At 33.2% G+C, this 21,653-nt stretch overlaps 1 long non-coding RNA gene across 1 annotated transcript; it reads left to right on the forward strand.

Annotated features, from left to right (window-relative positions):
- The first annotated feature begins 380 nt into the window (after positions 1 to 380).
- On the forward strand, positions 381 to 7,508 carry LOC146996930 (uncharacterized). The gene is made up of 3 exons (XR_015041798.1): positions 381 to 458; positions 2,846 to 2,935; positions 7,367 to 7,508. It is a non-coding gene; the product is annotated as an uncharacterized LOC146996930 (long non-coding RNA).
- The last annotated feature ends 14,145 nt before the right edge of the window (positions 7,509 to 21,653 follow it).

Raw genomic sequence — 21,653 nt, forward strand, 5'->3', positions numbered from 1 at the left:
GAAATAATGCTTAATATCAATATTTATTTATAATCTCAGAACTATTGGTCACTTTCAGAAGTGGTCGTTTGAGAGGCGATATTCTATATATTTATTTACTGATACTCTCAGATTCCAAAATTTGTTTATATTCTCAGAAATATTGGACGGAAGGTGGTCGTCCCATACATGAAAAATTTTGCATTTCATTAAAAATGAATTCGGCATTATTTAACTATTTCCCTATTAATTAATTAATTAGATAAAGAAAAAATTAGGAAATAGTATTGTTTATTACGAAATAATGTAGGAAGTTCTACAGAACTATATTCTTTCGCGTCATTGCACATTGTATCCGGCAAACTACTAGTTCCTCGTATTCTTCCGCAAATCCGTAAACATCTGTCTGATTTGAAACGAAATCCAAAATGGCTGCGCCATGAGGTTAACTCGTATGGATATTTTTTGTTGCATGAAAGGTAAGTTCAGTTGCAATACTTGTATGTTTACTTTTTTTGCTTTTCGAATTTATGTCATTTTGACAGTTAAATATTTCACAGCTTTATGAATTGTTACCATTCTGTCGTGAATTACGTGTATCTCAATGGCTGGCTGTCTTTTCGAATATCTAATTTGCCCTGCTATCCAAATGTTTATGACTGAATTTTTTTTAGTCTAGTTTATGCATTCAGTTTCAAAATAATATGTGTGATCAGATTGCTTATTATTTTATTGCAGCAATAAATTTATGTTAAATAGTTTGAACAATTGTATAAAAATAAGAGTATGCAATGTTTTGTCCAAAATATATATGGTTGAAACATTATCTTAATCTAGTTTGTAATTCAAGTTTTTTTGGGGGTACTGTTCTGTTATTGGGACCAGAATCGGAAATGTATGAACCTGTGTTCGTAAGTATGTACATAGATGTGTATATGTAGACACACAAACATACAAATATACAAGCATACATAAATATAATTCTGAACCCGGTCCTGATAACAGAACAGTACCTTTTTTTTAATCTTTTTTGAATATTTTATAAAAGGATTAAGCATTTTTCAAACTGCATATCATTTTAAGATTCGACTTGCAGGAAGACAAAATATGGTCATTCAATCAAATGCTTATGATTGCTTTTAATATTTTCTCATAAATATTGTTTGCATTTTTATTATATTTTAGATACTTTAGTTATGTAAAATGAACATTAGAATATTAGGAAAGCTGAAGAATATGAATAGCTACCATAATACATGTATTTTTTCATCGAGCCCATTGTTTTAGAAACCAATGCACCATTATTATATGCTGGCTTATTTTATAGTTATATGCAGTTTAATTTTATGTTCATGTTACTGTAGTATTGTCATTATAATAAAAGTATTGATAATTTTTGTTGAATCTTGCAAGTTGCCTAACATTCAGAATTATTACTACCGAATTTTACTGATAGGTTTTTTCGAGTTGACATAATCTGTCTGATAAGTAAAATAAACTGGTGTTTAAATTATATGCATTTCTCTTAATGTTTCATTGAAAGTGAGATGGAAATATAAATGCTATCCAGAAAAGTGAATTCTTTTTGCCTGAAATAACAAACTGTACTAAATGATTAATGTTTATATCATTTTAGAAATGTCAATATTAAAGTTTCTCCCCCTTCTCTTCTTTGATTTTGAAATAATTTATAATAAAATAATATATGCATAAGTGTAATTAATGTAAAGTGTCATTCAATAATATAATTTATTTTTACTTATATTTTTATATTTCTTATCTGGGTTTTCTTTTGGTGTTAGAAGGAGGAAAAGACTGTAATGTTTTAATTAAGGAAATAATTAAAACATTACAGTCTTTTAAATAACACAGCTACAGTAATGTTTATTGAAGCAATCAGTACTGTGTGATTGAATAATGTTAAAATGCATTGATCATAAGGAAATTTGCTTATCTTTGTGTTATAGATTTTATTTTGACACAAGCTGAAATTTGAATTATTGGAAGCACAACAGTTAAAGATTTATTGAAGCCTACTTGTTACTTGTGGTAACAAAGAAGTGTGAAAGATATTGCCACATTAGCGAACATGACGATCATTGATGCTTAGTTTAGTAATTTAATAATACATTGAGAAATGCTGGGAACTTTCAGAAGTAGACATTTCGGAAATGATGGGCTTGATAAGAAATTTACATGGTTTTATTATTTATTCTTTAGTTAAGAATGGATTTTAGATGTTCATGTGAAAGAATTCTGTTTAATTATATGTGAAAGAATTGTTAAAGTTTGGCATTTAAAAAAATGAATTAATAATATGCAATTATCTTTTTATTATACATATATTACTATATATTTCTAATGCGCTATGTAAATGTCAGTGCTAAACAATTGAGATACTATTGTCAGGGCAATCTTTTCTTATACATGAAAAATTCTGATACTTTCTTATCATCTGCCCTCACAGCTTCAACTTATGCTAAAACAGCAAGAGTATGCACACGATAATAGCAAACTATGAATATGCATACCACACACATGTATTTACATGCTTTATATTTAATCTTTATTTCTGAATAGTATTCCATTGGATGAAAAATATGTGAATATTGACCCAATGTATATATTTTTGTGTGTGTGCATCCTAAAATTTCTTGTTTCTTATAAAGTGCTTATTTGAATTACTACTTGTGAACAGAGCAGTAGATATGAACCATAAACTAACCATTTTGCCAATTTTCAGCTTTGCAGATAGTCAGAAGGCACCAAAATTTGTAATAATGTTAAGTTTAAATGATGTTCTATACTTTTGTGTTAATTTTTCTATTCTATTAATTCTATTACTGTGTTATCAAACTTTCTGCAGGAATTTCAACTGGTTAAGATGTTATTACCGTGTGGAGAAGAATTTGGTTTTCAAGCTAGAAAAAATTGCAGCTGAAGGATTTTGTAGTAGGTCAGTCAAACTGGTTTTAGTTAATTATAATTTAATTTTGGGTGAAGAATTCTCAAATTTATTTATCATAAGTGTCTAAAGGTCTTCTAAATTAAATTCTACTTGTTTTTGAAATTTTTCATGACATTCATTCTTTGATTATTATTATTATTTTTTTTAATTTACTAACTTATATCCAGGCACATAATGTTGCATTTAATGCCATACCTTAAATATTGTAAAATGTTAAAATAATACATTTCACTTAAAAATGTGGTTGTGACAGTAAATTTTCTGTTACATTTAATCATATCTATAAACATTGGTATACGTCATTTTTCAATCATCTGTATATTATTTTGTGCATTTCTTTTACATGCAAGATCTGGCATATGACTTGCTTTTCAAACTGATAACATGGTGTAATAATGTAATCTAATGGTTAAAGTTTACTATGGAATGGGCCAAATTTAATAAATTATTCTTTGATAGAAATTTATTCATGTGTTCAGTGTGTCTCATCTCTTTAAATTGCTAAAGTAAATTTTATGTACTTGCATTTAGGAATTTTGACTGTATCAGAGTAATTCTGTTTCAGTTATTATAACATGCAAGGGAAAAAATTCGGTTGATCTTTACATTACGGTAACTGGTAGTTTGGCGACATTTTGGAGGCGATAAAGGTTACTACCTGGGACTTTGGCAATAATGTGAGCAGTACTGAGTTCCGATTACGCATTATTTTGTGTGGGGGAAATGAGAGATCATGGGATATGTCATGTGATATTAATGGACGAATTACGGTTCTTTAATCCGAAAAGGGGGGAAATCAGGAAAAAATCTGGAAATTTTGTATTTGGCTTTATTCTGTGTTGTGAGAAATAGTGTTTGTGAATTTTTGGATCCCATGGCCGTAAGTAAAGTGAATTCGAAATGGGTATTTAGTGGTATTGAAAAGGATAGTAAGAAATGTTTTTTAAGGTTGTGTGAGAGAGAAATAAACATGTTTTATTATGTTATTTATTTTACCTGGTATCTTGCTTTGAAAGATAAGTATGATTTTAAAGATTCTGAAAGAGAATGAAGAAAAGTGTATCCGCCACGTAATGAAGATTCTGAAGGAGATTAGGTAAGTTAGTATTTTTAATTATTTTTATGCATTGTTGGAAATGTAAGGTGGAAAGGAATTTGGTATTATTGGGAAAATTGTTATTAGCAATGATTTAGTTTAAAGTAATTAGGATTGTAAGGTAATTTTTATTAATTGAATGTATGTGCTCATGTATATTTTAAGTGGTGATTTTGAATTTAATTATATTTTAATGAAATGATAGTTATTTTGTGAATTTTATACTTGTAGGAATTTGGTGTATGTTTAAGTTGAAATAAATGTGCATGGAAATAATTTAAATATTTGATAATAAATATTTGTAATGCTTCATGTATGAATTCGTTGGTGACGTGTATAATGTAATAGATGATTTAGAGGTAAAAGTTTTTGGATATTTTATTTATTTTATATGTGGAAATGTTCATATTTGTAAAGGGTAAATACTTTTTCGCGATCAGGTAATTTCATATATGTTCTTTTTACCGGGTTTAAAGATTGAGAAAATTGTCATGTATTTTTGTGAAATTTTTCTAATTTATGAGAAAAAAGCAGTGTACATGGATATAGTGAAGAGTGTGCGCAATGCCATTTTTGTGCAATTCTGGGATGTTTTTTTAAGTAAAAATAAGTCGGCGTGTACATGGTTTATGTGTATGTGTTATTTTGAAAAACGCGTAAGGTGTATGGTATTGTGCACTTTTTCCGAATTTTGCAGTGAATATTTGTCATGATTAAGCAGTTTTGTTTGATAAAATTTCTAGCATAAGTGTAATTCGGCTAGTAGATTGTTGGAAGAAGTGTTCAGTAGATAAGAAGAAAAGAAACATGTCTTTACTTCGTGAAGACAAAATGGCGGCGGGGAAAAAAAAAATAGAGGGTTGCTGTAGGGGAGTTGGTCGCCAAATTTTCGCCAAAAAATCGCCAAGTTACCGTAATGTAAAGATCAACCAAAAATTCATTCATAGCTCCGTATTTAAAATTAGTTAATTAAAGTCCTTAATAAAGAGGGACATTTTGTTGTTTTTAATGTCGATAGAGATTAATTCAAAAATATGCCACATTAAGGGTTACTTTTTAACTTAATTTAAAATTTTCATTACTTTAACATGTCCAATAATTGTTATTTTAACTTCGATATTGTAATAATATCAAAATTCCTTACTTTTTGATAGGTAATCCAAATGTAAAACAAGAAAAGAAAAAATTAAAATCTAGAAGTATATTTATTTCATACCTCTAACAAATAAAAACAACACAAGCACTTTTTACTGTCTATCTGCATAGTGTGGCATGTCCCGTAAGACTGAGATTTGTATGGTCAAATCCATGTTTCAGTTAAAGGAAAATGCATGCACAGTCTTCTGATTTTCCCTTCGATTAAGGATTCTGTATATACTAGCATAAGAAATATATTAGTTAATGCAGTGTTATACATCAATATTTATAGACAATTATTGTGGCTATGTTTATTATAATTTTGTTCACTGTAATGGCTGGAGTGCCTAAACCATCATGCTGTGTAAACAAAACTCAAATCTTCATCTCTGCATACTGCTCCACTAGTGTTTAAACCACTGAAATGGTGATTATGGTAGAACATCTTTGGTAAAAATTTACTCTACTGTAACCCTTGGCGAATCGTTTCTTTTTTTTATATCAAGATCGTCACCTGAGAGGATCGGCACCAATTTCAAGGTGGCCGCTACACAAAAACAAACTAAGAAGTCAAAGACATACACAAACTCTGTGTCCATGTACACATCGACCTATTAAAACAGAGAACTGCACAAACTGGGCATTGTGCACTGCCTTAACTTTGTCCATGTACACATTGATCTATTTTCACTTTAAGAAAATCAGAAAGTTAAAAATATCATAGTTACCAGAAAAAATTCGCCACTGTCTTAACACACAGACAACCAAAAATACACAAACAGAGAGGAATAAGTTACCAAAAATACATATTTCCTAACATAAAAACATTAAACAACAAATCTTCTAACAAAAATTAACACAGAGACAAAAAAATAAATGAAACGTCATTTTTTTAACATACCTTTTTTTTTCACATGCATATGTTTAGGCTTCCCACCACCATCCTCCAGGTAAGCAATTCAATTAAATTTTTCGTGTCTTAGTCACCTCAGACATACTCAAACGATGGTACCCACACCAAAATAATAAATAGCATGTTCAAAATACAAGACCATACCACTTCCGTGCAACCAAACACAGTAATTGAAAAGAATGGTAAGAACCAAAAACCTGGGTCCGTACAAAAGGTTTACTATTAAAAAAAGTAGCCCAAAACTAAATTTATCACATCACGTTGGCAATATTTGCAGAAATAACTCCTTTTTATTGACAAAAAAAAAGTTTTTTTTTCCCCAAAGGCTACTTTCGCCAACATTATCAACATTAGGGTTACCGAAAAACTTATTTGACGCAATGGGCTTCCACATTTCACAAACAACCAATACCACTTTGCGATTTTTTTTCAGACAGAAACCAAGGTGTACCATACAGTAAAGATTAGCCACATCTTCATTTACTACTGTTACAAGTACTTCTTTGGTAAATTTCTGCGGTTAAATTCAAAAGTTTAAAATTGCATTAACATGATCAGATTCATAGCTAGGGTTTTCAGCGCTCAGGGACAACTGAAGATTTCGCACCCCCTACTGCTTGCCAAGGATGGAAAACATTTAATTCTAAAATGTTCTAACATCAGTTTGGCGCCCCTTAGATTCTGCACCCGGGGACAGATGCCCCCCTCTAGCTACGCCCCTGATCAGATTTTATTTTCTGCACGTAGCTAACAATTACTTATGTGTTGTCAGATAAATGTTACCAGATGCAGTTAATTATTTTTTACTTGCCAATCTCATGAGACAAGTTTTTTTTTGCTCCTGCAAGACTTTACTTTGTGTTGCAAAATAAATTCATTCTCATTCTTTTTGGACTTGCCTACACATTAAATTTAAAATAGTTTTATGAATAGGTAAGATGTGATTATCATAATTTTGTTTCTCTCTTTATCTTGGCAACTTTATATGTTGATTCAGTATCCAGGTTACCTACCAGTGGCTGATTGATAAAACTGCTCATATGTTCAGCTGGTGGTTTGAGTTTATTTTCTGACATAAAAAATTTTAAAAGGCATCCCCCATGTTTATTTTACTATAATCAAAAAATAAAATAATTGCTACTCTGTTTATAGGTACTAAATGTTAAAATATTTTAAATGCTTCCTTTAATTTGCATTCTAATAGTCATTTGTTTAAATTTAATTATGAATTATATTCACATATAGTAATTGTGAGTGTTTTTTTTTATTTTAGGTGCTGTGAAAGGCAATGACAGAGATCCAATTTATCAAGAGTTCTTATATACATAAGAATACATGGATATAAGATTGTTTTTCATGAATTCAAATAAAATGTGATAAATTGGATTAATAAAAACTATTTTGAATTTTGAAAAGTGTTTTTCCTCTGTTAATCATAATATAGTGCCATAAATTTCTGAATGTGTTTATTTTTCATCCAAATAAATAGCTTTACAAAAATTTGTCATATTAATAGATATTGCATAATTTAGCATTATTATAAATATTTATTATAGCAGATTTAGCTGAACTACTTTTTTAGTCTCTCTGCAGATGAAGTCACGAAGGTAAGTGGTTAGATATTTTTCTGTATTCCCCATTAAGTAATTTTATCTGGTAAATTACCATTACTTATATACTAAAGGTGAAAGAATAAGCTTTTCTTGAAGATACAAAAATTTGCAGATATTTCAAAAAATTGGTATCCGTAAAAAAGTTCTTAAATTGCCACATATGCGAAACTGAAAATGTGATATATGAAATAGTTCAGAAATATAAATATTTTCACAATTTTTTAACTATAATTCACTGCATTTGTTATATATAATCACAGTTTAAGGTAGCAGTGCTTTTCTCACTGTGATTTCTCATGTATTTTGATTCATAAATACACGTACATAAATCCACGTATTTTGGTTTCTCTTTTGAGACCGAATAAAAAATGAACTAAACATTCTCATTGACATTGAGAGTTGAATAAAAGCTCACCTCAAAATAAAATAAATTAATAAATTTATGGAAAATTTTACATTGCATATATTGAGCAGAAAGAGTAAACTGAATATACTTAATGGAATTAATAATTGGTAGAGTTGATAGCATAATAAAATGCCTTAATTGCATGGTAAACAGTAGATCTTTTGAAGTTTTTCTATGTTGCGTAAAATGCAGATTTAAATTTTTGATATTGATTGTCATATAAATGCCAATTACTGTTTTATTTTGCTCTGAAATGAATGGTTAGTAATAAAATTCTGGATGAGACAACCTTTAACATGAGCTAGAATTTACAAAGTTTAATTTGGTGCTGATTTCAACGGGTAAATTTCATTTTACTGAATTTTGCGTAAAATAATACCAATGAACCATTGCAAATTATTTTCAGAACTTTTTTTTTTAATCTAAAAGAGCTATTAGTTTTGAAATGTGACTTCATATCGTCAGTCGTAAACTTGTTTTGCTTTTCATTCATGTCTTGCCATTTGGCAAAATTTAACATATTTACCTTTAAAATCTAATATATTATTGACTAACAAGTCAAGCTATTTAAAAGCATTACACACAGTTCTTAACAATGCTTTTTTTAATTTTTAATCTGATTGATTTAAAATGCATTTAATTCATGATATATCTAATTGAAAACATTTTAATATTTCTACATAATTACATGATATATTTCTTCATTTTTCAAATATATAGAAGATATATAACTTTCTGGTGTCAGTATCTTATAAAATGTTTTGCTATTTCCACTGCCCCATCTGTATTGATAATCTATGCATTCATAAACTTTTAGCCTCTTTGAGTGACTGCTAAAATCTGAGGCCTTTCAGATTTTTTTTTTAATTGTGTGAGCAGAAAGATAGAATTTTAGAAGAGCTTCTTGAGTTACCTTTTGAATGATATAAAGAATTGTTAACATAATGTCAAATTTTTACAACTAAATATTAAATATATAAAAAAGCCTGCAGCATTCTCATGTTACGAAAACATTTATTTATTCTGAGGCTAGGAATTGATTTAGTTTTAAAAATACAATTTATTCCTTTTAACAATTTCCCAACAGTGTCATCAAAACACTATAAATTCCTTACATGTTTTAAAGAAAGATGATTCATTTATGTAAAGATTATTAAATGGGTAATTTTATTATTCAATTTTTAATACAAATTAACTGAAATTAGAAACTGATTTTGTAAAATAATTTAATTATGAATAATTCAATTTGGGGGCTATTGGATGTTTAAAAATGATCAAAAGATTTTTAATATCTTAAAAGCAAAATTTTCAGTTTTAATATTTTGTATTAATAATTCATTTTAATTTCCTTGCTCAGTTTTAATATATTCACAAATTCAGATTTTAAAACAAAATAAGTCATATAAATATTTTCAACATTTCTGATTTTTCCATAGTAACCATAGGAGAACGATTTGAGACTATCTGTGTAAAAAAAAGTAGGTTTTAGATCATCACACCTTCACATACTTTCACTGGAATTTTCCTCTGTATATATACTGGGATGTGACACTAAGCAGTTGAGAGTATGTATTTAAGAGGTTAAAGGGATATTGTAATTAGTGTTTCAAATCCTGATAACATCCCATACGCTGTCGGTAGGACGTAGATAGGATGTCCTAAGGATATACTGGGATGTGACATTAAGCGCTCAGGAGGATGAGTTTAGGAGGAAATTGGGATATTACGGGATGTCCTGAGGATGTAGTAAGTAGGACTTTAAATCCTAATAACATCCCATATGCTGTCGATGGGACATAGGATGTTTTTAGGATATAATGGGATGTGCTTAGGAGGTTTGTGGGATGTCCTGAGGATGTAGTAAGTAGTTCATATCCTAATAACATCTCGCACGCTGTCGATGGGACTTGGTTAGGATGTCCTGAGGATATCCCGGGATGTGACATTAAGCACTCGGGAGGAGGTGTTTAAGAGGTTCGCGGGATGTCCTGAGGATGTGCGCATATCCCGCGAGCAACATCCTTGGGATATCCCAAGGATGTTTTTGTGCTATGTGGGAATGCATATTCGTTATACCAAAGAAATATCAATTGAGAATTTTATTGATATATCTACCAGTTAACAGCCACGGAAAATGGAATTCAGGAATATTTTAATTCCCTAACTAAAATGAAAGGGCAGAAAAATTTTCGCTTTTTTTTTTTTCCTTTTTATTTGCAATTTAATTTTATGTCCAAAATAAATGATGCACTTACAACGTTTACATATTTATTTCAATATCTTTATTATGTAAGTACATAGAATAGAGATATAGATTTTATATATTTATTTACCTTTATAGTAGTATTATGAAACCAAAGTAACATGAATTTCAAAATATTTTAGTATTTCTTTTGTATGTATGTGAGTGTGTACATCAGAAATGAACGTAAAATACTAGAAGTACTTTTACTAGCATTCTTCTATTTTTGTTATTTCTTTTATTATGCTTTTTAAAATTGCTTTAATGAAGGTTAAAGCGGTTAATGTGAGAAACAAAAATATTGAGCCATGCATTTAATATATTTGTAAGGTAATAATTATAAATATGATGATAAAATGCAGTATGTCCACAATTATGTTACATAATTTTGTTATTAATAAAATTTATAATGTAATTGTTATTTATATTAAGATAACTGTCATTAACATAATATATTCGCCACGTAATAGCTACCCATATAGTAGAAGATACTGTAATAGGTAGAACAGTATAGTATAGGAGTCGTAGCGGGCATTCCCTTCTCCCCTGTATTTTGAGCTGGCTACGCCCATGCGTATCTTAGCTTTAAAGAAAATAATTTTTTAACTATATTGCTCATTTTCGATTGTATTGTTTAAATATCCATTTCTTTTTTAATTACTTCTAATTTAATTTAGGTTCAAATTTTAAAATTAATTTGAGATATCCATTCTTAAGCGATTCCTCACGTTTAGACTGTTAGCTGTTTTGTACTAAATTTTTTGAGTTGACAGTTAATTTTTTTAATTCTTTTTTTCCCCCTTAATTGTGAACATTTTAATTGAGGAGTTCTTTCCAGCGAGTTTTCCGTTCTATGTGGTGGATATGTTTCAGATTCTGATTACTTAAGGAAGCCTTGTTCTTTTACTGTTAAATTTATTTGTGTTGTTATTTAAAAAAATGCCGCTGCTTCGATTTTTACGTCATTGTCATTGCTTTAGATCTTAGCAATTATTATAATCAGTAGTATGATTTTAATTTCTTTCTGTGTTTCGGTATCCAGTATACACTGGTGTGCAAAAATTAAGGACGAGACGGTTTTTTCAATATAACTTATAATTATTTTTTATATATTTTTTAAAAATTTTATTTTTGATAACAAAAGCTTTCCAAATCAACACATTTAATACCGTAAGATCCCCAATACGTAAGGACATGAGTAATGTAAGCAACACTTACTAAAAGAGAAATAATAGGGATAAAAAGAAGCTTTATTGAAAAAGTAGCATGGAGCGCAATGCGACTGAAGGCCGAAACATCCCTGTGATGGGTGTCCAGCAAGAAACATCCGGTCTTTAATAGGGGATATGATCTCCCCTGACTGCTAGACAGGTTTCACAGCGTATGCCCATGCTGAGAATGAGGGTGTCAATGAGTTGTTGAGGCATTGCTGCCCATTCATCTTGCAGCGCCAATCGAAGCTCCGGAATCGTTACTGGTGGTAAGGTACGAGCTGCCAAGCGTCTGCCTAGAAAATCCCATACATGCTCGATGGGATTGAGATCCGGAGATCGTGCCGGCCAATCCATACGTTCAATATACTCACTCTCTAAGAGCTGTTCGGCAGCTACTGTGCGATGACATGGTGCATTGTCGTCCATGAAAAGGAACTGCGGACCCACAGCGCCTCTAAAAAGACGCACATATGGAAGAAGAATCTCGTTACAATAACGGGTCCCGTTGACTGAACCAGAGTCGAAGATGTGAAGGTCTGTACGACTACCAAGGATGATGCCTCCCCAAACGAGAACACCGCCACTTCCATACCTGTCCCTTTCAATGATGCTCGAGGGATGATTGCAGCTTCCCCGCTCTCTCCAGATGAGTATGCGATGAGAATCGCTACTGAGACTGAATCTGATCTCATCTGTAAAGAGTACTTGTCCCCATTCATTGTCTCTCCAATTCCGGTGTTCCCGGCACCACAGAGAACGCCTTCTCCGATGGGCAGGCGTTAGACGTACACACCGTACAGGGCGTCGTGCAAACAGACCATCACCGTGCAGTCTTCTGGCCACGGTAAAACGCGATATTGGTCGTCCAGTCGCCTGTGTCGTGTGTCTAGCGATTTCTCCCACTGTCTGCCGCCTGTTTCTTCTGGCTTTATATTGCCTAAGGCAATATACCGGTCATCTGCGAGTGTGGTTCCTCGTGGACGACCACTACTAAACCCCGGATTCCTGTAGTTTGAAATTGTCTCCAAAGTCGTGAAAGGATGCTGTGAGCAATTCCGAACTCTGCAGCCACACTTGTCACACTGCGGCCTTCCTTCAACTTCCCAATGATTCGACCTGGGGTAAAAGCATCCAGATATCGTCTAGCAGATTGATTATTCGCCATTTCTCGCTGAGGCAGCAACTCGGTGTGATTTTAACTGCTATACGGCGTGCAATCTGTTTGCCAGAAATACTGATCTTACACCGACAACATGCTTTATACTACTCAGACACTCCCCCATTACGTCTACCTGCATATCTGCGCATATGCTACCGTACATCCCCTTACTTAATCTCCTGATTGGTCTTTCTGTTCGCTCTGCCTCTTCGTTCAGCTGATATGCTAATTTTTCGATTTCGTCCTTAATTTTTGCACACCAGTGTATGGTGCGCAAGCTGCAAGTTCTTTGGTTCGATTCATTATCACCATAGAACTGGGGCGGGGGAGGGAACTGACTTAAAAACAAAATGCAGGGGAGGTGAGGGAGGTGGTGGGAGGTCCCGAAGCAATTTTTTTTTTCACTTCCCTTACCCCTTTTCGTTATACTGGCGTCTGTGCAGCCTTGAAAAGGAAAGCCCACATGTAAACAAGATTGCCAGATGCCAACTTCTATTTAACCCGTAACAGGGGAGGTGAAAATGTTGAACATAACAGGGTACGTGCGGTCTCAGAGACCGCGCATTATAATATTTTTTTTAATCGTCTAATTAAAATATCATCATGATATTTCACTTAGATATTCTTTGAACATTTTACTCTGAAAAGAAAATATGTTTTTACACTTTAAAGTGAAATTAAATTTTTCCCAGAAAATTTCCCCATAGCCTTAAATTTTTCGGTGAAAATCATATGCTGCACTAAATTCTATAAAACTAAAAATAAGAATGCATCTATTTTGAATTAACTATTTTATCTATATTATTTGATATTTAAAACAAATTTTAACCGGAGAAAATTGTATGTAGCACAATACAGAAAAATTTTGACAGTACCTGAAATATCAGTATCTCACCGATTTTCTGATAGTAAACAATTTAGTTTTCGTCTTCTTTAGCACATTCATTGCATAAATTTTGCGTGCATTCCAAACAAACAGGGTCTTGGCAAGATAAACATAAATATGCTGTCTTTCTTTTCTTGCTTGTGGGGGGGGGGCACAGACGACATGTTTTCCTTGATTTTAATTTTGGTTCTTTTGTGCACTGCTCCACATCCTTAGACTCAGCTTCTTTTCCTAAAATTCGTTTTATTGTCAGGCGCAATTCTCGATTTATTCTTGGATTTTTTACTCTCGTGTGTAGTAGTGGTTTGACTAATTCTTTCAAAAACACCATTTTGGTCATAAACAGGGTTTTGGTTATAACCTTGGTGCAAAATGTATGCGTTTACTGTACTCATATCTACTAACCGATAGAAAAGAGCCATAGGTCAACGCGTTGTTCTCCTACTACAGGAATGGACAGAACACTTTTCATCTAAAGCATCAACACCACCTTTGGTTCTGTTATAAAAACCAATTATTTCAGGTTCTGTGTTTCCGAGTCTGTTTCTGTCGAATGATGCAATGATGACATCAAAACCACTGCTCGCCTTTTCTTTCGAACAAATGAAATTAAGGTTATGTCCTTAGTAAATCCATACAATGTTGAATTCTCTTTTCTTGACTTACATGGAAGAAAATCTTTCGGAATTTCTTTTTTATTTTTTTTAACAGTTCCAACGTATGTCAGTCCATTTTTCAACAATTCTGTGGTAAGTTCTATGGAAGAAAACCAACATTCCTGTTCGTATTAAAAATTGGTTTGCTCAAACGCAGAACAGCTTGACTTGGTTTGCTGAATTTTTCCCAATTCTCTTCTACGCTAATTCCATCAGAGTCTTTTCCACAATAAAGATATGCATTGTAAGCATAATTATTCCGGGCATCAGTCAAGCACATAACTTTTAATCCATATTTCACGGGCTTTTGGGGCATATACATTTTAAAGCGACACTTTCTTCTGAATCCAACAAGCATTTCATCAATGCAGACGCAACTGCCTAATGTGTAAGCTTTGTGGGAGTTATAAATGAATAAATTCATCACTTCAGAAATAAGTGCTGCCGGATCAGATTTCTTTCGTTCTTCCCTATCATCTGGGTTATCAAATCGCAAATTTGAAAGTAAAAATTTAAAACGTTTCATTGACATAACTGCACGAAAAATATCGCGGCCAGGTGGAAAATAAACATTCAATATCTTCATGATTGGATTTGAAGACTGATGGGTAAATAAGTAAACCCAAAAGAGCTCTCAGTTCATCAACATAGGTGTAGTCAATTTCACCTTTAATCGGACCACATATATTTTTTATTTTTCTTTCAATTTTTAGATTTGTCCATTTCACAATTATGCTCAAAAGTTCTTCAGTAAAAAGTAGTTGCCATACATTTTTTGGATCTGAATTATCAATTTTTCCGTAAGATCTTAGTCCAGGAAGTCTTACGAGCTGGCCTTCTAACTTTTCGATTTGGTTCAACGGATGACCATTTGAACCGATTTTTTCCATAGTAGTATTTTACGGAATTAGTTGTTTCTAGATCAGAGAAATCATTGCTGTCTGCAGAAAATTCAGAGTCTGTTGAGTGGGTACTTTCGCAGAAATTTTCTTCACAGTCATCTTCTTCACTAAAATCACTTCCAACTTCGTCTAGAATTTTTTTAAGTTCTTCTGCATAACGCGAATCAGAAGGATAAATGAATCTCCGCGGACCTAACTTCAGAGCCATGTGTTCACTACGCCGAAAATTGTAACACTGAGAGGGAGGTGAGGTCTCACAGACCGCTCTAGAAGAATTTCAACAGATACACTTGCCAAAGCATTCCGATAAGAAGGGGTCAGAAAGAAGGTCGCGGAACGTGAAGCTAGGGGAAGAATCCATTTAATTGGACAAAGCATGAAATAGGGGTGATGGGAGGAACATGTGGCGCGGTTCGTCAGACCGCAAGTCCCCTGTTACGGGTTAAGCCTAAATAAACTGTTTTTTTTAATATAAATTATTTTTAATTGATACATTATTTTAACATAACAGCATTTTACGATGTATTTAAAAAAAATCTTTGAAGCCGCAAAAAGTAGCATAAGAAAATGATGGATGCCCCAAAAATTTCGCAAAATCGCAAATGCTAAAATTTTAGTAGCACGAGTTTGTCAAAAGTCGCAAATCTGCGAAAAACCGCACTATCTGGCAGCACAGATTCTGTGACTTTTTAGAGAACGTTCTGCTTTCTGGACACTGTTATGAGATCATTATGTGATCTAGCTTCTTTAATAGCCAAAACAATAATTAATTATTAAAAATTATATATTTGTTATTAAATCGTGTTATAAAGCATTAGCATCTTTTCTTGCTTACACAAGAAGCTCAAGCAATCGAACTGATTATAAATATATGTGGAACGCAAATAATCGCTGTTTCCACAGTATTTTTAAATTAATAAAAAATGTTCTCAGAGAGAAATGACTGCATAAAAAAAATGAAAGCGTTCACTTCATTTCTGTAAATTACGATTTCATTTCTGTAAAAAACTTTTCTAAAAGGTTAAAGTTTCTCGTAATTTCGTGTGTGGGGGGAGGGGGGGGGGAGTAAAATTCAATCACTACACAGATCCTCAAATTAAAAGCATCTGCAAACATTCAAATAATTTTCCTGTTTTAAATACTTTGTTTAAGAGCTTCTGTTATCAGGTTCAGTGTTCCGCCTTACTTGCTTGGGGAACATTCAACAACCTGACTCGGAACAGGGAGCTTACTAAAGCTATGTTCAATAAATGTGGGAAGTAGACAAGATACACAGGAAGGGTATACGAAGCCCTTTATTTTTCACTCTTTACAATAATTTCCGGACTTCGGAATACAGAGACCAACCACTTGTGGTCTGAACGTAAGAATATAAAAATATTAACTAAACTCTAACTTAACTTTGGAATAATAAACAAGGGCCTACGTGGAAGATTGGCCGTATATTAACAGGAAGCCGTATGTAGTACAGAGAACTGTTAACACTACAATACGTTTAAAAATTATCAAGAGGATTAAACCTCTGGCCTGGAAGGCAACCAGCAACCAGTAAAACTGCTAAGGCAAGCGGCCTGCTTCTACTAACTTCTATTGTGCTACACTGGATAAAAGGCACGGCATCTAAGAAGCAATTTGTTTCAAACAGAATATTACAAATTCATGAAACTACAGATCCCAGTGCATGGAGACACTGTATAGGTAAGGAAAATCCCGCGGATTTGTTAACAAGAGAATTAACTAGTAAAGATTTGATAACTTCAAAAAAAAAAAAAAAAATGGTTATTGTACCCGGAGAATATTTGGCCCCAGCCTAAGAGATTTGAATATGACTCAAAAGACCAGGAGATTGAAGCTGAATATAAATCTTTTGCTATAATTAGTTCCGCAATTGTTTCCAAACAGATAATTGATGTTAATAAGTTTAGTTGCTTATGCAAACCACTAGGTGACTTTTTGGGAATTGCGGTTTGTTGATGTTCTTAGGAGGAAAACTGAAGAATATAATCGTGCTGAACAGTTTTGGGTTAAAGCTGTGCAAAGGGACGTTTTCTCTGAGGAAATTAATTGTTTGAAGAATGGCAAGCCTTTACCAAAAGACTAAGTTGTTGAGCTTAAACTCATTTTTGGATTATGAAGATGTATTGCGAGTGACAGGAAGGCTTGAGAAAACTCATTTATCTACCGATGAAAAACACCCTATTATGCTATCGTCAAAATCTAAACTCACTGAATTAGTGATTTGGGAATCCCATAATAAAGTATTTCATTCCGGCGTATCTCATACGCTGGTGCAGGTGAAAGAAAAATACTGAATACTAAAGGCCAGACAAGTTATAAAATCTCTTCTATGTAAATGTGTTATATGCAAAAGTTCCAGCATTTCTCCAGGAGATCAGATGGTTGATCAATTGCCTGCTCTCCGAATGGAACACTCAGCCCCATTTACAGTTAATGAGATCGACTATGGTCCGTTATTTGTAAAAGGTACTAAAAACAAACAATGTATTCTATTGATAACTTGTGCTGTTGCAAGAAGTGTTCATCTGGAGCTAGTTAGTAATATGACCCCAGATTGCATTTTTTGCTTGCCTTCCGACGTTTTCTACGTATCTCGAAGAGGACTTGCAAGGTAAAAACGAATCATCGGTTATGAGACGTCCTGTACAACTTTTGTACAATTTAAAACTTCAGAACTAAAGTGTTTATCTTCAGTGTTAATTTACAAATATGCATTGTATATCTTTTTATGGCTGTTTATTTATTTTTTTTTTGAATTATTCTGTTAAAATTTGTAATTCTAGTAACTTCCATGCACAAATTTAATAATTTAAAATGTACTTAAGTTCACAGAGTCATTGTATACTCTCTTAGGGGGCCATTAAATAATCTTCTAAAAAGGTGAATATTGCTTTTTTGAATTTGATAATGTTATGTTTAAATTGCTTAATGTTTCATTTGAATTTTCAGTTATTTAGATGATATATATATATATATATATATATATATGTGTGTGTGTGTGTGTGTGTGTGTGTGTGTGTGTGTGTCTAGAACTCGATTTTTTTTAGTATGAATGTATACTGTTTATATACAAGTTTGATGAACCCCCTGTGGTTCATGGAGGGGGCAATTTGTTAAAAATAAAATGATCATGTGATTAGAAGGCGTGATTAACGGTCGTCTGAATTCTTTTCCCAGCAGGCCTTGAGGCAAATGTTTATGAAAATTAGACTTTGGATTTGGGTGTAACATATTTTCTTCCTTACTAGGCTAGTTTTTTCCCTGTTCTCGGTTTAATTACGCATTATTGTTAATCTCGGATTAATTACGAATGGAATTTTCAGTATAATATGCTTTCTGTGTGTGATGTCAATAAAAATCCGAAAAAACTAGACAACATGGTCTTCATTCAAAAATCTCGTTCAATTTTCTACTGATGATAATAGTGATTTTTTTTTTTTTTTTTCAGATGGCATTAGTGTTGTGATGTCACGTTAATCAGTAATCAGTGTAATGCTCTGCGATGTCACACAAACGTCTATGAACATCGAAAGAATAATACATATTCTTTGGTCACACGATCCTTCTAGAAAGTGCAGCAAGGACGCAAACACGACTGCAATTCGGGTAACGAAAAAGCATTCTGAAATGTTATTGGAAGGTCAAGAATGTCAATGAAACGCAACGACAATGGAGGTAGGAATATAGAAGTGAAAGGCCAACACGAATAAACTCGCCTTTACGTTTAGGAAATGCAGAAATATTTAAAATAACTGATTCATACTAATCATCAAATGAAACAAATTATAGGATGTTTTTACCTTAATACAATTATTTAAATATATTGAAGCTGTGCAGTGTAAGAGAATTATTTAAAATTTATAGCTTAAAAATATCATAAAATTGTAAAGAGGTTATCACATATGGCGACAGCTCCTGCTAGACGGGACCTCTCTGAGAAACAAAATTCTGGTAGCATTGGCTTAAACGGGAGGATTCCTAAAAAAGACCTCCGCTGGAAGCGAAGAGTCGCCTAGCTACGGAATCGCTGTATCGGCTACGCGGGAGTTTTTCAAACCTCACCGAAAATGTCTCGGCTGGAGCTCTGTTCCAGATGTTTCTGTCCAGGTAGAGATCAACCAATCAGACGAAATTTCTGCTTCTGAAGGATCATATTATCCCAATCTGAGCGATAATCGATTATTGTTTGGCGTTCAAGTCTCTGTAGTAAGTAAAAATAGTAACTTAGCTATGATTTCCTGTAAATGCGCGGGTTCTGAGAATTGTTCCTTTCGATGTCGAGTTCCGTATAGCTGAAACATAAGGTGATAGGGACGTAATTTGTCAATGGAGAAATAATGGTGAAAGTGAATGCCTGTTTTGTATAACTAAATATAAATATATATTTCTTGTAATTTAGTTTCCATAAGAACGTTTTCCAGCTACCGATTTTTGTACGTATAATAACTATTCGTTCAATATTGCAGATTAAGCAACAAATAGCTAATTTGAAAACTAAGATTGAAGTTTACTGAGACTGTAGTTAGGAACTATGATTGGGATGATTTATAAAAGCTTTTAATTCAAAACGAAACATTTTCTTATACAGCAAAAATTTCAAATAGGAAAATGTCCTACCAGTGTAGTACTAAAATGTTTTCCTTTCATCCAATTAGCAAAATAGTTAGTTTAATTAGCGAGAAATGCAGACTAGAAAACACTATTAAAAGCTTAACAATTATAAATATATTTCACGGCAAATAGTATTTTTAAAAAATATTTCTGTTTAGAATGAAGGAAAAAAAAAGGCATTAAATTAAGAAATCTACTTATTATTATAAGAAATGTATTTATTATAAATATTCCAAGCCAAAGCGTTTTTTTTTTAATATTTTTATTTTGAAAGAGAGAAAAATTGGTGTTAAACTAAGAAATATAGTTCAATTTTAAATACTAATCTATAAATAAGAACTCAGATTTTTAGTACAATTTAGAAATTTTGGAAAATTATGAAGTGTCTTTAAATATTAAATTCTAAAGAATGAAAGCAAAATATATAACTTCTGGGCAGGTAATACTCAAAAGTTTTTGCAATATAATATTGTTACGAAATGTACAGGCGCGGTAAACATGGCTTCCCCGCAAAGCAGTTTTAGGGTTGCCATAAAATGGCAAGGGAAGGCAGGGTTGCCACTTTTGGCGAGAAATAGCCCATTTGGCAATATGTGGCGACAAAATCGGCGATATCCCATGGACGGATGGAGAACCTTCTGGAACGAATTCTTACCGGTTTAGCCCAGAATGTTCTCGAACACTGGTCGAAAGCTATATAAACTCTGATGGTGCGCAGTCAGTCAGTGCGTGCTTCATCGAGAGGGCGAGTGAGTGTGCCTCGTCTAGACAGTATCGAGTTGGTGTCTCGTCTAGCGAGTCAATCCCTGCGGAGTCGATCGAGTTGACATCCGGGCAACGAGTGCCGAGTGGGTCGTCGAGTGCACCGAAGGAGTCTCTTAGAGCATCGCGGTTAGTGCATCGTCGAGAGAGCGTGTTGAGCTCCGGGAACGACTGAACCGAAGAATCGGGAGCTGTGCTCTGTGTGTCGTCGAGTGCATCGCGAGTTGTAGCGTGGAGAGTCTCGAGAGTACGTGGAGTTCCGAGAACGACCGAGCACAGTCGGGAGCTGTAGTCTGGTGCTTTGCAGTGAAGCTGTTTCCCCATTGATAGCCTGATAACCTGAAGGCTGTGTCGCTGATCGTGTCAGCGTGTTTATAGTAGTTCATCGACGATTATAAAAACGTGTTTTGGAGCTGTCCTGACAATACTGGACAATAAAGTGTGTTTCGATATTCCATCAAGTGCTGTCGTCGTCATTCTCTTCAAATCCTCACGAACCCCGTACGAGCGTGAAGGAAGAAAATAACGTAACAACTGGTGACCGCTTAGAATACGCTTAGAAAATGACCATGTGATCACTTTGCCATTATATATACTAAGTTCTGCATTTTCGGTTCACTATGGTTCATGCATATTTGTAATTAACGTAAATGGGTTACAGTTACATAAGCTTAATAGGGCAAGATACAGCCTTAGTACAATGAGAAAATTTCAATTGTATCACTAAAACATTGTTGTGGTTACCTGTTCTCTAAAATAGGAGTACATCATGCTAATCATTTAGAAAGTAATACTGGGTTGCGTGACATTCATTTGCGTCTTTAGTGACATTACATTAATAGCACTTTATTATGTTACATTCATGTCACTCAGTGGCGTTATATCAAAATCGCAATGTGCCCTTGCATAAATGTCGCAATGTGACTTCACAACAATATCACAGTGTAACTTTACAACGTCGCAGCGTGACTACGCATCAACGTCGCAGTGTGACTTCATAGCAAACGTTCCAGTGTGACTTCACATCAACTTCCAAATGTGACTTTACATCAACGTCGTAACGTGACGTCGCAAAAAGCGGGCATTAAGCC

The sequence above is a fragment of the Stegodyphus dumicola genome, chromosome 6 (assembly GCF_044657685.1).
Source record: "Stegodyphus dumicola isolate Sdum_Otavi_A_Nest chromosome 6, ASM4465768v1".
NCBI lineage: Eukaryota > Metazoa > Arthropoda > Arachnida > Araneae > Eresidae > Stegodyphus > Stegodyphus dumicola.